The sequence below is a fragment of the Phacochoerus africanus genome, chromosome 3 (genome assembly GCF_016906955.1).
Source record: "Phacochoerus africanus isolate WHEZ1 chromosome 3, ROS_Pafr_v1, whole genome shotgun sequence".
NCBI lineage: Eukaryota > Metazoa > Chordata > Mammalia > Artiodactyla > Suidae > Phacochoerus > Phacochoerus africanus.
In genome coordinates, this window is record NC_062546.1 from 193,634,309 (window position 1) to 193,653,097 (window position 18,789).

General features: G+C 43.0%; 1 pseudogene; it reads right to left on the reverse strand.

Annotated features, from left to right (window-relative positions):
- Positions 1–14,423: 14,423 nt before the first annotated feature.
- Positions 14,424–17,670, reverse strand: LOC125122000 (BTB/POZ domain-containing protein 6-B-like; annotated as a pseudogene).
- Positions 17,671–18,789: the final 1,119 nt, after the last annotated feature.

Genomic DNA, 18,789 nt, shown 5'->3' on the forward strand with positions numbered 1-18,789 from the left:
ATAGCATAGTCAGCTAGAAAGCAGATGGGAAGAAATTTTAGCCTCACCCCCATCTCCCTACACCCCAATCCCACCTATCAACAAAAAAGCTGAGCAGCCAGCTAAATCTACTTGATTTTGCTAGAGTTACTCTCTGAGACTGAAAGTCACGACCAGCTCCATCCTCCAACCTATTTCTAGCCTTTAAAAAGAGCTAAATGCTTCTATGTCAATAAATTGAGCATCAGTATCTACAATTGGGAGCTTGATCTCACACAGCCAATCATTTAGATGCTGTATTTCACCAAAACATCATTTGCAGTAGCAGGTGGGGACAGCAATGCTATAAAGAAAACGTTCTGGGAGTTCCCATCATGGCCCAGTGGTTAACGAATCCAACGAGGAACCATGAGGTTGCGGGTTCGATCCCTGCCCTTGCTCAGTGGGCTAAGGATCTGACATCGCCATGAGCTGTGGTGTGGGTCACAGACACGGCTCGGATCCCATGTTGCTGTGGCTATGGCATAGGCCGTCAGCAGCAGCTCTGATTGGACCCCTAGCCTGGGAATCTCCATGTGCCGCAGGGGTAGCCATAGAAAATACAAAAAGACAAAAAACAAACAAACAAACAAAACAAACAAACAAAAAAAAGTTCTGGTTGGAAAAGAGAAGAAAAGCAGAGAAAGAAGAGATGAAATGAACAAACTGGGAATTTTGATGTTTCCCTTTTTCCGTGAGTGTCCTTGTGGATGAGATGGAAACAGTTCCAACTTAGATCCTGTGGAGGCTTATTCTGGTGCAACTCCTCAATAGCTGTCAGATTTCAGGCAAGTTATTTTAACTTCTCGGAGCTTTAGTTCCTCCCTCAGGGGAATGAGAAGCTGAGTGGCGTGGTTCGTGAGAGCACTTGACATCGGTAAAGTGGTACAAAAATGGAAGTTCTCAACACAGCAGCTGGGGAGATCCTATGAAATCATGTCAGATGAGGTCACACCTCAGCTCCAAACCTTCCAGTATCTCCTCTTCTCACTCAGAGGAATGACCGACGTCCTGCCTCAAAGCTCTGCCCTCACCCTCGACCCCGCCCCACACCTCCCATCCTCTTCTTTGCTCCAGCCATCATCAGCCTCTGAGTTCTCCCGGACCTGTTGTCACCCAGGCCTTTGCTCTTCCTTCTGTCTAGAATGTTTTTTCCTCAGGAGCCCCAGGTTTGCTCCTTTCGTCGCTGTGAGGTTACCACTCAAAACTTTGGTTCTCAGGGAAAACATTCTTGGCCATCCCCCTAAAAGTCCCACCCTCCCTCCAGACTCCCTGCTCCCCTCTGTGCTTTTTTTCCCTCCTTACCATTTAACATTATTTATCTCATTCATTATCTCTCCACTCAGTTTCTCCAGGAACACACGCCAAAAGAATTCTACCGGATGGAATATACTAGAACAGTGCCTGGCATATGGTAGGCACTAAATATATATTTGTTAAATGAATGGACTTACAGCTCACATCCTCCTCTCCTCCTTTAAACCCTCTCCCTCCTTTTTTGTTCTTTTCCTTAAAAAGCTGAAGTCTTATTCCTCTTCTCCACTTAACTCCCTCCTCCTCTTCTTCCTCCTGTCTAGATGCATCCATCCCTCTCCGCCTTCCCTGTAGTGTATGGCTTACAGTTTTTGTCCAGCATTTAGATTTCTCACCCTCTGTCACAGTGGCTGTGATCATTTGTCCCCATTTCTTATATCGTGTGCAGGGTGGGTTGTCCAAAATGATCGTTTTAATTATCACCGGTTCCTAATACATAACAATCTCTCGCTGGAACGTTGTTAAGTGCACACATATGCATCGCATATATTTTACTTATTATTTCCACTGGAAATGGAGAATGTAGTCTGCAGTTCACGTCTTCAGTTCTGCGTCAGAGAAGATCATAGCAGTCGCACACTCCTGGCTGGTCACCCCACGAACTCTAGCTCAGAGCATTGAAAATTCCCACCACGTTCCATGACGGTTCTTGCTGTCTCTCAACACCCTCCATTGTGTTCTTTTTCTCACATATTCCCTCCTAGCCACTCCATTGTGACCAAGGAGAGAAAGCAGGGGATTTCTGTAATTAGCCTAGCATGCAGGAATATCTAAACCATATATAAGGAAAACTATTGAAAAAATGTACTTCCAAAAAAATATGTGGGACAAGAAAGATCCTCTCCAAAGCAGACATCTTTATTTGAACTGTACGGTAATTCTAGGCTCTCCAACCGGGCCTCATTTTCAATGACATCAGTTCTTGAATTCTAATCGCTTCTCAAGCCATGCACATAATAATGGCCACAAACAAGAGAAGCCAATGACTCTATAATATCTTCAGACAAAATATTCAAACCATTTGTTCCGATGACTGTTCTCAGCAAAGTGGGTGAAGGGCATTAATTCCTGTAAATCCATCATCCAGCAAGACGTCGCAGTGTCCACGGTGACCCCAAAGGGAGTGAAACAAAACACGCCATTGACTCTCCAGAGGTTAATCGATCGTATTGCTGGTGCTCCTTGGTTTGACATAACCAAATTTGCACCAAAAATCAAGTCATCTATCTCTGTTCTAGTGAACTGAAAAAAATTTAATCCTGTTTGACCTTTCTTGAGGTGCAGTCGAAGAAAAACAGATTCTTTTTGGAGCCGGACAACCCGCTTGTATCTCTCTTACAGACACCTGAGCAGTCCTAGCTCTGCTCTTGTTCAAGAGCACAGGATGGCCTGTGACAAATCCACTCGCAATTTGGTCCCCAAAGGCAGGAAGATCGGAGAGCTTTCTGTGTTTTACTTTGAGACGATAAAGGGAGCACTTTTTAAGGATGATTAAAGAGAAAGAGGACAAGCGAGGAAGAATAACACGGTACCCTGATTCACTATATAGCTGAAGAGGAAAATAAATCTAGAGAAATCACTAGGTTCCCACAATCAACCAATTTTTCTCACGGAAATGGTTGCCAGAGTTTGCCTCTCACAGTGGCCTCCAAAAAGCAGACTTGGCCCTCTGCTTCAATTTGTTTTTATTAACTTAATTTAGAACTTACTGGAGAGATGCTCTTTTTTTTTTTTTTTTTTAACATAGAGGCTTTCTTCCCAGAAAACCAGAGTATTTGAAGTTGTATTTCAATGGCTATTTACAAAGGGATTTTTCTTTCTCCCCCCCTCCCCAACTCTCTCCCTTTCATGAACACTCTCTTGCTCTCATTCTCTCTCTCCCTCTCTCTCCCCAGACATGGCCCCGAATATCCTTTGTGGGATGTTTAAAACCTCTCATGTTCGCATTGTCCCAGGGAAGGAAACCGGCCTGTTTCTCTGAGGATAATGGGTGAATTGGATACGTTGAAAGCAGGACTAAATTTTTGCAGCAGCTCTCCAAGAAGAGGGCAAATCAGGATGACATCAAAGAGCGTGTGTATCCACTCATTTGGTGGCTGAGATGCTAACCAAGCAAAGCAAATAAGCACGAGAACCAAAGGGAGGAGCCCAGGGAGGAAAGAACAGCCATTTGGAGGGATAATGTATATCTCACAAATGGCCGTTGAGGAATTTCAGGCTTTCCGCACATGTGATGTATACATGAAAAGTGACCCAAAAAAGGGAAGGAAATGTTTTTTAATATCTGGTTCCCACACTTGGTTCTTTCCCTGCGTGTGTGTATATGTGGAGGCTAAACCAAGCTCTTGGTTGTGTTGACAGAGGTAGAAAGGGGGGGGGGGATGGGGTTAGGATGTTCTTCCTTGGACCAATCACACTTTACACAGTTTTTATGTTCCCTTAAATCCCAAAGGTCTTCATTTGTGTCATTACTGATAGGCACTTCCCTAAATTTTTACTGAGACATAACTCAAAATGTCAGGCCATGTTTCAACGAATAATAGTAAAGCTTTGAGAAGACATGCAATTCAATCAAACCTCTTTTTTAAGGTGTAGAGACTTAGGGAGATGGTAATGTCCTCCACATCAGCCCTGCTTCAGGTGTAAGGGTTGGAATTATCTGAGGAAGGGAGTGACACAGATGATGCTGATTTTAAATTTAAGCAGACATCCACTGTAGAAATGTCAGTCCAATACACATTCCATAACATGTACGGGACTGTTTGTACCTTCTATATAAGTGTTAGCAAATCTGTCCTGGAGCTTTAAGAATTTCTGAAGCATCATCGTTTTCTGGACTGGCTCTAGAACACAATATTATAATAATAGTAACAGTATATATTATATAAGTGGTTATGTAGGCATATCACATAATATAAGATGAAAATACTGTATTAAACATTTATGCTGGGTAAGAGTCTTTTTGAGCAAATATTGATCAAACACGAATAAAGTTAATATTTGTTTATCTTCTTTTTTCTGTTAAGGTTTTATTGACATATAGTTGATTTACGATGATGAGGTCATTGCTGCTGTACAAAAAAGTGATTCGATTATACCCGTAAATACGTCCTTTCTTTTTAAGATTATTTTCGTATATTATCACAGAATATTGAGTAGATTTCCATGTACTATACAGCAGGTCCTCATTGACTATCCTTTCCATATTCAACGGTGTGTATACGCCAATCCCAAAGCCCCTTCCATGCCTCCCTCCCCACATCTGTCCCCTTTGGTAACTATACATTCTTTGAGTGCTAACAATGTGCCAGGCACTGTTTTAAGCGTTTTATGTGTTTTAACGTGTTAACTTTAATGACAACCCTGAGAACTAGCCCCTATTATTTCCCCGTTTTCCAGAGGAGGAAACAAAGGCGCAGAGAGTGTAAGTAGATTTTACAAGGTATTTCTATGAAGAGACATTGTTATAGTGACAGCTGACATTTATTGAGTATATTCCAAATGGCAAACAATGTGCTAAATAGTTTAAAGTACATTAAATTTCTTAAATATCCCAAAAGTCTTCTGGGGTAGGGATTGCTCTTGACCCTAATACACACAAACCTGAAGATCAAGCAGACCAAATAATCCCAAATATTAAGTTGTGTGACAACTCTCAAGTTCAAAGAAGCTTACTGTGGAAACAAGATCTTGTCCTGAACTTTCCTACAGTATCCTCTATTATTAGGGGAAAAAAAAAAAAAAAGAGGGAAGGACATGACCACCTGCTGTGATCCTTTCTCTATGGCCAGAGGTGGAGAAGGTTCTCCTTTGCACATATCCTCTTACGGAATGCTCCCAACTACCTGGTCCACAGGGATTATTAGCCCTATTTTAATGATAAGGAAAGAGTTTCAGAGTAATATTGTTCAACATCCACAGCTACCGAGAAGCAGAACCAGGATTTGCACCCAAGTCCTTTAATACTGAGGTCCCCATGCAGCTGTTCCATGGTTTCCTCTCTAGGCTCTTGCTCTAGAATAATGTTGAAGATCCTGAAGCACTTCCTATGGGCCCAGTTTCCCTCCGTGTGCCTCAGAGTTGGGGGGACAGGAATGGAGGAGGCAGAGGGGGGATTGTCCAATCTTTATTTCTATCTGTATTTTAGTGATGATGACACGAACTTGAAAGCTATTTCAGTACATCGTGGTGGACTCTGGAAAACCAAAATAAGGGAGGTATTATCTGTGTTTAACATGTGACAACTCAGACAACACTTCTGTGGGGGGACAATCTTGTAAGTGGCTCCCCATATTTCTTTCTTCCTGGGATTCATGCCCCTGTATGCTTCCCTCCCCTTGAAAATGGGCTGGACCCATGGACTTGCCTCCAATCGCTATGAATGTGGAATATGGAAAAAGTGACAGGAGATTGCGCCTGAGATTCGATAATACAGGACTCTGACTTGTGCTTTGCTGGTACTCTCTCTTTCTCTTGCCTCCAGACCTCTCTGTCTTTCAAGAAATTACCCGGCATGTTAAAGACACCCATGTGGCAGGGAACTGAGGGATCTCTCTGGCCCACAGAGGGGACCTTCCCTCAGTCTAACAGTCCACAAAGTACTGAGACCTCCAACAACCATGTGAGTCAGTTTATACACAGATCCTTCCCCACTCGAGCCTCTGGCTGAGACCACAGTCCCATCCACCACCTTGACTGTGAGATATCCCACAGCAGAGAACCCAGCTCAGTTAGTGCCAGATTCCAACCCACATAACTGTAGGATAATATACGCATTTTGTTTTAGTTATTAAGACTTTGGGTAATTTATCACAAAATAATAGATAACATATAACTCCTTCTCCCATAAAAAGTTCTTCCAGACAAACATTTGCAGTCATTTTTACTTTGACCTGACCCATTTACATCTACACCACTCATTACATCTACAGGGAATGAAGAACACGTGTTTTAGAAATCTCAAACGGCAGAGATAGCCATCCTGCTTTTACCACCTCACTGTTGCTGGAAAAGTCTACCATCGGTAGACTTGGGGCCAAAACATCTGGCTCGGCCAGGAGCTCCATATCAGTTAATTTCTCTGGGCCTTGCATTGCTGTTTGAAAAAAATGGGGTGAAGGTGCTTACTAGAGTTTAGAGCTGAAATCCCTTCCAGCATGAAAAATAAATGTGAGACGATCTGCAAGAGCACTAAGGACTGTTAAAAATGTTACTGCTCCCTGATAAACAGCAGTGAGGAATGTCGCTGCCTCACTGGTATACAAGACTTGCCTTTCTTCCTTAGGTGGGTTAAAACACAGACCAGGGCCCAGTAAGCCATGTCATTGAGGCAACACCTTGCTAGGATACTGCTTTAGGCCAGCCCAGTTCCAGCAATGGCCCAGTGGGTGGGCCACAAGTCCGTATTGATCTCCCCACCCCTATCCCGCATCTAGAGAAGATCATGCCTTTAACAGGGAGTCCTTTAACCCTCTGAGACCCAATGATGTGCACATCCAAAGCTTAATGCCGTACATGCTAAATCAAGGCCATTGGAAAAGGAGCTAAGGCACTAGAAAACAAGGTATGGCCTGGAAGCAAAATATCTAAAAAGCCATCATGTTGGAATAGTTTTATACCTCCAAACACAGAGGAGAGTTTTGTGAGCCACAGGAATTGTAAACTCCAGGGAAGTCTAACTCTGAAGTTCTGGGCCACTCCCCCCCCCGCCCCCCCGCCACACACACCCCTTCCCCGCTTTGACACTATGAAATAGTAGCCTTAAATAAAGATATTCTTTTCAAGGTGGAGAATGATTTGGGAAACATGTAGGGAGATCTGTAAATGCTTCCTAATCTATCTAGGGGAAAAATCTAATAAGGAGCTAAAAATTACTTCATCTTATGCTCTTCATTGTTTCACCGTTGGACAGACATCCGTGATTCCCTGTACAGGACCAGCGATTTGCCTTCATTTCTGTGTACGAACACATGCCCTTTCAATCACGCAACAGCCTCTTATATGATTCCAAGTCTCAATAACTGTTAAGCATTTCATTTGTGTTATTTTGGCAGGCGTCGGTTCGATTGTCTTATTAAGTCAGATTAGTTTTACAGTGGAAAGGAAAGCAACACATACATACAGGCAATCCGTGTCTCTTGCTGCTTAAGAGCACTGTGCCTTCCATCATTCAAATGGTTGGCAATTATACAACGAGTCCAATCAATATAGACAGCCGACACAAGTCAGACATAACTGATCTTGTATGAATTAATAAGTACGTAATGAGCCTTTACCGCTTCTTAGCATGAATTCTGCAGACTCCATCTGTATTTTTCTCTTGTGCCTGGGAGTAGCTTAAAACAGTAGCCAAAAGAAAAACATTAACGGCAAGAAAGCCTTGGTTGGTAGATATTTATTTTGGAGACTATCAGAGAAATAATTTGGTCTGTGGTATTTTCCTTACTACTGTTCAACAGCTCGATCATGCCTATTGCTTCTAGAGTGTATGTCTCTGATAGTTAAAACCTTGGAATCAGTTGTTTTGGTTCTGGAATCTTTGAGTCTTTGTTTGTCACTCTTTCCTTTCACAATGTGTGTTTCTTCTATGTAATCACTCTTTCAGACAAGAGCAAATGGTTGCCATCTTAGGACAAACTCATGAGATCAGAACTGCCTGGAAATATGCTGAAGTGTGTGATCTTATTCCAGAAACTGATGCTTTGTTGAAATTCAATATTGTGTATTTTACCAGCATATATTTAATGTGCATCAATGGAAAGCATTTAAAACAGCAAATTTTAATGCTAATTTATAAGATGCTATTTCCAGACACTGCTTACAGGATCCTTTTTAAACAATTCTAAATTCCTACTACCACGAATGCTACCAAAAATAATAGTAATATCCCTTACAACATTTTTGAATTTACAAAGCACTTTTATGTGAGATATAAAAACCCTGTGAGACAGATAGTACAAAACATTTTCCAACTAGCAGATGAGGGAATTGAGAACAGGAAGGGTAAAATAACTGGCTTAAAGTTAGTAAGAAGCAGAAATGGAATTCTAGAGTCCAGGCTCTAGAGCAAGAAAATCCAGCATGCTTTATAGCATAAGAGGACCAAATCTGATCTAAAATAGAAAAGCGAAATAGCAACAATAATAATGTTGACATTTTTCTCATAACTGGGCAAGACTAAAATAGAACATGGGTAACATTTGGAAGTAGCAATTGGGAAGAGATGAGATTCATTTGGAAACCTGAGTAGAGATTTTCTATCTAAAAAAAGCACTGAGACTCATGTAGGGACCTCTTGGTCCTCTCCAGTTTCCATCAGCTGCAGAGGAGCCAGCTACCTGAAAAGTCACCAATAAACCTCTCTTAGTGAGATACACGAGGCCGAGTCCTTCTTTCGACTGTCTTCAGCTGTTGTGATCATCACCCCGGAAACAGGTATGGCTCCCTTCAACTGACCTCGCACAGCCCTATACACTGCTGTATTGTATTCAGTTCCCACCCCAACCTTATGGACAGGCCAGAGCACATGCCATTCTCCTCATTTATTCCAGAGGACTCTACAAAAACACCATGTCACTCATCTGTGCACTCGGAGTTATTTAATCATAGGTCATGGGACCAGAATTGGGGATTGCTCTGTCCAAGACTGATCTGTCTATACCAAGAGGAGTCTTACTAACCACTGTATCAGTCAGGGTCTGATCAGGAGATAGTTAACTCAAGGCTACTTCAGCAGAGAGAGTTTAGTACAAAAGTAAAGTGGATAAGCAATGACTTCAACCAAAAAAAGGTATCAATCACCTCTGTCTCGTGACGAGATGTTTATTGGTAACATTACAGGGAGCTGGCTCCTTTGCAGCTATGGAAACTGAGAGACCCAAAAGATGATACTCATATTTTCCAATGAATCTCATCTCCTTGATACTCTTCATCTACCTACATAAATGAACAGCCAGAAAGAGAACACTAAATATCACAGAGGTTGCAACCAAAGAAAGCAGGGAGGGCTGAGAGAACAAAGGGACCCAGACCTCTGAGGAAAAGCCATGACCCATCAAGCACTCTTATTCCTAAGGCATAAAGGAGGTTGGTTCCACATTGTTGGAAAACATGCAAGATGTACTTACCTGCTGCTATAGGAAAACCTTGCCATTTCTGAAATTAAAAACCATCGCTAAGGTCCCCCTTGCAAGAACTAGAAATATACAAGAAGAAGCATTCCCTTCTTTTTCCTCCAGTCTTGAAACCTCTCTTGGGTATTCCCAGTAAGCAGCACCATGGGGAGCCAGCTAGCAAAGCAGAAAGAAGGCTTGTACAGTCTACCCCAGCACCACTCCATAGAGTTTAAAACTGTGGATCGAGGGCCAAGAGACCATAGCTAAAATCTGGTAGCATCCTCACCTTTGGATCCCACAGCCATGTACGTCTTCTACCGTTGCTAGAACTTCCATACAACAATAAAAGCAACTCTGCATTTCCGCCTGCCAAGATCCACCTGTCTTCCTACAAACAAAATACTCTCATTCTCTTCACCAAATGAGGAGACAGAAAGTCCTGAAAGGCTTTGCCTCCATCTCTGACCCATGTTAATTAACCATCAGTTTCAGTCCAGGTCTTTTCTGCATCTACTTTTACCCAAACGCTAACTTCTAAAATGAACCTCCAATATGGGGAGAGAGAGAAAATAGTTGTAACAAGTGAAAAAAAAAATACCCCTATTTCCTATGGCTGTTAGTGATTACGAGGTCATAATGGGTATTTGTAACTTCCTTCTCCTGAGACTCAGTCCATATTTCTTCTGCCCTCAGTTAGAGCCTCAGCTGGCTGGGATTAGTCCATGGTGGCGTCACCTAAACCTTCTTCCTGAAAGGTCTGAATCCTCAGTGGTTTGGATGGCTTCTCATGGTTGCTCTAATTTTTCCATTATCTTTTACTACTGGGTAGAAAAGTACCACAAGGCACTTAAGAAAACCTTCTGAGTTCCAGACATACTTCTCCTTTCCCCCAAAGTGAAGAGCAACCCCGTCTACCTTGGTGTAGAATCAATCCCCTACAGCCAGTAGGCTCAGTGACATAAGGAGACTAAATGGCCAAGAGGTGTTCTTGCCTGCCTATTCGGTGAAACCACAGTTGCCACTATTGTAGGCCCTGGTGGAAGCTTTTATTTCTCAGGAACCAAGACCTCCAAACCAAATGGAAAGTGTTCAAGTATGACTGGATGATTATTAAGAGCCTCGACTCAGTTCCACATGTACTAGTCCCATGTACTCTGGCCTTAGGAAGGGCAGTTTAATGGTCTCTGATCACAGGAGTCTCATCCACTCAACAGTAGAGGCCTCATTTTAGAGTGTGGTAATAGAATTCACTCTCTTTAAATGAGTGATAAAATATTATACATAATAATAAAACATTGCATGAAGGACATCATTTCCTCTATTTTGTTAAACTGATCCCAGAAAAAAACTCTTCTCCTAAGTTTGCTAGATGTTGCTCAAAGGGGAAGATTGTTCCACTAGAGGCAAAAGGACACAACAGATCATTCTGTGCTTTCAGAAGACATTCATATGATTAAAGGAAAAATGAGAATTCTATAAAGAGGAGACAATGTGGGGCTATTCATTTTAAAGAAATGGTAGAAAGTGGGGTTAGACAGAAGAAGAAAAGCAAGAACATTTGAAAAGCAAGAACATTTGAAAAGCAACAAATTTGAAAGGAATAAATGCAAACCAATAATATCCCAGCAACCCTAGAGTTCTTTAGATGGCTGCTTCATCCTGCCATTTTCCCTTTTCAGGTCACACACCTCCACCTCCACCCCCATTACTCCCCTCCACCTTCCCCCTCATGACAGGTAAGCCCAGCAGCTGGATATGCCTTTTGATCAACACCATCTGATTTTTTTGTCCACATTCCCAGGTTAGATCCCATCAGAGAGAAGACATTTCCAAAGGCTGCCAGAAGCTGATAGCAATTGCCTCTGTGGTTTGGAAGTTTTGTGGTTAATTTTTGTATTTAGATATTTATTCCCTATAATTTGCAGAGAGGCATTGAACCGAATGCTCTGGTCCCCAGTTCAAATCCCAGGACCCTGTAATTCTGCAGAGAGAGAAAGAGAGTGTGGGAATAAGATATTCAGTGCAAATTATAGGGTCTTATGAGAGTGGGGGCACAAGTGAGACGGAGAGGTTTGCAGAAGCTTCTGTTCCCTCTGGGCTTCAGAGTAGAAGATGAGGATTCAGAATCTCCACTGCCAGCCAATGTCGGCTGCCAGAGACCAAGGGCCCCTCCCAGAACCTCATCATCACCACATTGTCTTCCTACAGCCAGCCAGTTGCTACACAGAGAGAGTCAACTTGGACAGCCATGGAAGAGCCATGCCCTGCATTAGAGAAAAAACATCAAAGGGAAGGCATCAGAAGGATGACCTCATCCCCTACTTTAAAATCCCACCATCCCAACTCACCCTCCCTATCTCACACTCTTTTACTTGGGTTATTGCAATAGACTTCTTTGTAATGCCTAGCAAATAGTAGATAGTGGTTAAGTTTTTGTTGAATAGATAGAGGAATGGATAGATAAATCATGGTCATAGGTCTCCTTGCCCAACCTCCTTCCTTTCTATCCATCCTTCATGATAAACCGTCTTAAATATGTATCAAATTTTATCCACCTACATACTCTACCCCACAAACAAGGGCATTTCAATACCCCCCTTATTCCCAGAGTAGTAAACGAAACTCCTTAGCACAGAATTAAAGTGTGACCCCCTACTCCACCTCCCACTCCATGCCTTCCCTCACCTTAAGCTCCAGCCGTGACTTTCACTTAGCCAGCTTACCTGGGGAAGTTCTTTAATTTCCTGAGCCTCCATACTCTAACACTTTCTATACAGGACCCAAAATACCAGCCACACTTTTCCTCTTGCCCTTCTTCTTCCACCCCTGACTGACCACCCACTTTCAAGACTTCCGCCCTTTAGAAATAATCATCTCTTTTTCTTTGGCTGGGCTGGGGTGGGGTTGGGGAGGGGTAGGTACTTTTTATATGTTTTTATCTGATTTATTCTGCCTTACTTTATTTTTATCCATTGTCAATTCTTATCTCTTTCACTGGACTGTGATTTCCTTGAGGGAGGGGACTATATTTAACCACAATATTCTCCTCAGCCCATCGCCTTGTGCTTGACCATGGCAGGTGCCTTTGGATAAGTCCTTGAAAGGATTGATTATGAGAGCCTAGGCAGTCTTTCAACAAGATGTGAACACAGAGAAGTTGAGAAGGCAGTCTGTTCTCTTCCCTCCCTCCAACTCCAAATTCCTTCACCCTGAATTGCTTATTTTTTTTTCCAAAAATTACCGCATCACAGAATCATTCCTTTAGCTTAAATCCTTGTCTTCTAAGAAGTAAAATAGACATAGTGGTTAATCAATCCCTCTTGGAGAGTTGCAATACCCCTCTTTCTGGGGTCATACTTCTAAGTAAGAACACATGTATCTGACCCTTTCTGGGAAGCAGATTTTCAGAGAGATGAGAGCTTGGTGCTACTGAGGTGCCGGATTGAAGACACAGAGATGGGAAGCTGGGAACACCAAGATAAACTCCCACCACATCATAATCTCGCCCAGACCAATCCTGACTGGTGGTCCCTAAGAGCCTCCTAGGTGGTCCATAGACACAGTTCTTGAGGAATTAATGTTTATAATAAGACTATGTCTTTGTTTTTGTTTCTGGAATGAATTAATCATTCAGCTAGGATAGTAAATGAGGATCAGACATCGCCTTTCAACAAAAGCATTTCCTTTTGTCTCATTAATACTTGAAAGAGCGTTCAGCTCTGTAGAATGTACATAGTTGAAATGCATGAGGTCACAGGTTCTTTTCCTCTGATGGAATGATACAAAAGGAGGAAAAGGGTGAGATCACTGTTATCATCTCATTCACTCTTCAAAATTCAAGTCAAGCACCGTTTCTCCCCAGGGACCCGCTTACAGCAGGAACATCTTGGTGGCCTTTCATTCTCCAGGGTCTCTCTCCACATGGTCAGTCATTCCATAGCTTTGCTTGAGCTCCTTATAGCATGGCAGTCATACTCCAGAAGAGGAGAGGTAGAAGCTGCTAGACCTCTTAAGGTCTAATCTTAGAACTTGCCCTGGCCTCCCTCAGTGAGTTAAAGATCTGGCATTGCCTCAAGCTGCAGCATAGGTGGCAGATGAAGCTCGGATCTGGTGTTGCTATGGCGGTGACATAGGCTGGCAGCTGCAACTCTGATTCCCAGACCCCTATCCTGGGAACTTTCATATGCTGCCCTAAAGGGGAGACATTTGCTGAGGGTACTTGTGGCGAATTCTGTGGTATTTGTCAAGGTCCACCTGCAGGACCAAAGCACTCCATTTAGGACATACCTTTTGGAGGTATATCTAAATGTCTCTCCCTACCTTGTCTCTGCTTTTCTCCTTTGAGTGTTTCAAGATCATTGAAGCCTGGCCTTCCAAATAATTTATCGTGCCCTCTCCATGACCCGAACAAAGAGTCTTTATTAATAAATACCTAAAATTTCAGTATGTACCTCGTAAATGTTCCAGAATAGGACTAATGATTAAATTTTTTTGTATTTTTTCTAAATTTCATTTATTGATTGATTTTGTTAAAACTTTATAATGAACATCCACTTATATAGATGAACTACCTTAAGTGATTTTTCCATTTTGGATTTGAAGAGTAGGTCATAAGCTGAGAACCACCTAGAGTAGAATCCAAGAGGATGGGAGGAGGGATAGCAAAGCCCTCAAAAAAGGTGATGTGGGTGCCACTGGGAAAGAATCTGGGACCTGCCTCCTGCCCCCAAATCTGCCCTCCACCTGAGACATGTACCCCAACCTACAGGAGATGCCAGCAAGACCCAGCAGCCAACATCCAGAGACCAAGGCTCGGGCTGTGTAGAAAAGGGTCTGTCACACTTTCGGGCACAGCTGGCTACTTAGAGACACAGGCGAGTGCGGCCCTTAAGGTATCAATAAGGCAGAAAGAAGAAGAGTGCCCCAGGTGACCAGCTGGCTGCCACCCATAGCATGTGCCCATCACCCCATGGCACCTCAAGCATAGAAGTTGAGCTTAGGAATCTGCCCTCCCTGGACCCTGATCCCTTTGGTGCTGTTGGAGGAGCACTGGCACTTGAAGGTCACCTTCCCACAGTGCACTTCTGTTATGCTCTCGTGCCCAGAGTAGCTGAGCTCGCTGCCATCCAGGATGGCACTGGCCGTGTCAATGGTGTTCTGTTCCACCTGAACGGGGTGTTCAAACCAGACGGAGAAGGTGTTGCTGGAGCCGCTGGAGAAAAACTTGGTCAAGTTCTGCACGAGGACCACCCCAGCACCTTGAGCTCTATCTTCACGCTGTACTCAGCTTTCCCAGAGCTGGAGCCCTACAAGTCCAGCCCCCCAATGATTAATTCTTGACTTTTCTTCTCGTGTGTTAAGGTTCTTCTTCCAAGTCTGCTCTTTTGCCACTACGTAACTCCATAGACAGGCTGTTTCTCCTCTTTCTCCTTTCCCTTCTCATTAAAATCCTTAGTAAAAACAAATCACTGATCCACAGGCAGAAACATGGCACCAGTCGGATTACTGGTCCCCTAACCCCACCAATGGACCCAGCAATACAGCTGTCCTGTCTCTCTCATGACACTACAACAATCAACCTTCCTTAAGAGGACACTGACAAAGTAACTACATTCAGGGCTTTTTGCTTTTGGTTTTGTTTTTATAAATTCCATCCATCCTATAGGAACCCGAATACCTAGGAAACAGTAACAAAATACTGACATATCAGTGCACTTAATTAAACTGCCTCAACCAATCATTTGCTTTAAAGTTGGTGATATTCAATATGCAGAACACAAAGTTCTTACCCAGTTGGTTTAGAACTGCCAATGTGGGTACCATAGAAATGTGGTACATTTTCCAAAGACAGGTCAGTGATTTTACTTGCTATTTTAGGGAGGAGTCAATATACTACATAATTTCACCTGTCTTGACCCTAAGACCTGTGTTAATGATGACTGGCTGGTAAACACCCCCATCAACACACACACACACACACTGATTTTTTTCAATTGCAGTTGTAGAAACTCTGTGCTCAGATTAACAAGGTAATTATTCCACAGTTCTTTATGCTTCTCTGACTTATCTGGATTATCAACTAGTATTCTCCTGGAGTCTGTTTGTTTTGAGAAAGGCATTTATTGGTCCATGTAAGTAAAAAGTCATGGTTGTGCTCAAATGGACATGACAGGGTTTGGGGCCCACATTATACCATTAGGGTTCCCTTTTTTTTAAATTTTTTTCCTTTTCCTGGGCTCAACCTTTCATCTATTCTGATACACTTAATGTGGAGATAGGATGACAGTAGTATCCTCAATCCCACATCCTCTCAGGCTTAAAACCTAGCAGAAAACCTCAAAGGAAAGTCCTGGAATTGAATCCCATTCATCCTGATGAGCATGGGCATGACTTATGCCCATTAAAAATAAAAAAAATATCTCTAGCCAGTGACATGGAAATGTGCTGGTTTGTTTGGGCTGTGTGCACAGACTTCAAGCCTGGAGTCCGGGATAACTTCTGCTCCTTTAAAATACATGGGTAGAGAAAGGTTGGGGATTTCCCAGAAAAAAATTATGGTAGGTGCCAGAAGGAGTATGAATGGCAGGCATCTCAAATGACAGACAAGGTCCTGCCCTCATGGAGCTCACAATGGAGAAAAGAAAAGAGACGATGAACAAAACACTTAAAAAAGATAATGCCAAACCATGTTGAGTCCTTTAAAGAAAATAAACAGTGTAATAAAACAGATGGGGCAGTCAGAAAAAGCTTAACCCAGGAGGCAACTTATCCATATAAGATTATATTCCGGCAAGTGTGGCTTTGATTTATAAAATTCTTCAGTAAATATGAATAATCTCTTAGGTTATTTAGCCCAAGTGTTTCTTAAGCATTGTTCAGTTTACTGAAGACATTTCATACAGAGTTTCAACAGATGCTGGCAAATCTAAATATTTGTTCAGTTCTTAGATGGTTGTTTGCTGAGGGCAGTATTTTGTATTTTTAGATAATTGCGTTTGTTTGCATGTGACCTTGGTTTGTTGCAACCAATTGTCTGATGATCCCAAATTTGTCTGAGATCAGTACAGTGAGAACCTTTTTGTTGTCTTTCCCAACTTAATTCTCTCCTTCATCTGATAATTACCATTGTCTCGAGAATTACAAAAAGAGCCGCAGTAAGAAAAAACACACATGGGGCTTCGTCTTTTAAAAAACAAATCTTGGCAACTGATTGAATTATCCCATCAAATAAGTGTTCCCCTTGAGCTGGAGGCAGCATCTTTGAAAACCCCATCTGTGAGTGCCGGGGCGCAGCTGCCATCTTGGGAAGAGACAGGGGTTTCAGTGTCAGAAGGCAACTGGGTTCTAACAGGTCACTCAAGGACCATATGGAAAACAGCTCAGACTGTTTACAACTCAGTTCCAGAGAAAAGCCCTGTGCAGTTATGACTGTCTGACAGCTGTGGCAACCAAGGCAAAAACCTGCAAGCCATTTGCTTGGGGAACAATTGGTAAACAGGATTGAGAAAAAAAAAATGGTCTCTGCTACTCTCTGGACCTGGGTGAACCTGTTTCCTAGTTGGCAATTTGTGCAGCTCACAGCTCTACTCCCAGGACCCAGCAGAATTCCTGGGACAATGCAAATCCTTGTATCATTTTCCTTTGTCATGGTAACATTTCCATAAACCAAGCAGTTTAAAACAACATATTATCTCAGGGTTCTGGGGGTCTGAGGTCCAGGAAGGTCAAGGCTCAGCTGGAGCCTCAGGCTTAGAGTCTCCCAAGCTGAAATCAAGGTGCCAGCAGCCTTTTTCTCAGACTGCTGTGGGGAGAAAGCCACTTCCAAGTTCACTCAGGTTGTTGGCCAAATGCAGTGCCTTATGATCATGAGATTGAGTTCCCGTGGGTTTTCTGTCTACAAGATGAGGGCTCTCCCAGCTCCCATTCCCTGGTTCAGAACCCCCTGCTCTTTCAAAGCCTGTCACCATAGATCGAGTCCCTCTGACACTCTGAATCTCTCCTGCCTCTTCTGCCACATTTCTCCTCGAATCTTCTGCCTTCCTCTTCCAACCTTTAAGGGTCCATGTGATTACATTTGGCCACCCAGGATAATCTATGACATTCTCTCTACTTTAAGGTCAGCGGATTAGCAAGCTCTCATCCTTCATCTAAGTCCCTTTTGCCATGTAACACTGATAACTTCACTGGTTCCAGTGGTTACATCATGGACATCTTTGGGGGCCATTATGGTACAAGACACAACACTCAAATAACATGTTTAAATAAATGGGGGATTCCCCTAAGAGCAGACACTATCTGCACTTTACAGCGATATACCTGAGGACTGAATCTGATGGTTGAGGGCTCCTGCGACTATAGGAGGGAAGAAGGAAATAGCACTGCACACCCCCGCTGTACCAGGTCTAGAGCCATGTGCCTTCCCATGAAAGTCTTCTTGGAACACAAGGCTTTGGGAAGCAAGGCACATTATCTCTAATTTCTAATAAGGACACTGAGATTAGTTAAATGACTTGTCCAGGAGCAGAGCCCTCTGGACAAGGGCTAAATCCACCTGGTTTTCCCAACAGGCAGAGTGCCGTTTTGATTAGAACTACTTCTGTTACATCCCTGTAACAGAAGTCATGATTACGTATACAGACTGCAGCAAGATTATATGAGTTCAACATAGGTATGGGACTAAACCAACTGTGTGCCTAGTATTTAGCATCTCTGTGTCTCGGTTTCCTCCTCTGTTAAAAACGGAGATAGGTATTGTGCCAAGTTCAAGTTCTTGTCAGATTAAGTGAGTTAATACAAGTAAAGCCCTCAAAATGACACCTAGAGTCATTATGCGTTTGAGCAGTTGGATTTCAACCATATTTGTTTCCTGTTGATTTCTGGACATATTTGCATTTGGACTGATATTTTCATTCTTATTCTTCCCAAAAAAACCCTATGGGACAATAGAGGAAAGTGATATTAGTAAGGTAATGCTTTTGAAATGATGATTGAAATGATTGGGGAGAACATGTGTGTGTTTGTTGATGGGATGGACAGAACAAGGAAACTTCTACCAGATGCCAGAAGATTCCTCTGGGCTTGGCAGAGGGAGACAAAAAGCAAAGAGACATTAGTGGAACCCAGACAAGGTGAATGGATATGGGAGGTCACATCCACACTGAGATGAGGGGTTGGTGCTCAGACATCCCCCTCTACACCTTTCACAGGAGCTCAGGCTGCCCAGGCTCCCCTGGGAGAGCAGAGTGCACAGTCAGCACTCAGGAGCAGTGATGCTCCCTGTCCAGCGACGGCCTCCTTTCCACAGCAGCAGACAGGGCCTGTGGGTGGTCAAGCAGAGCATCCT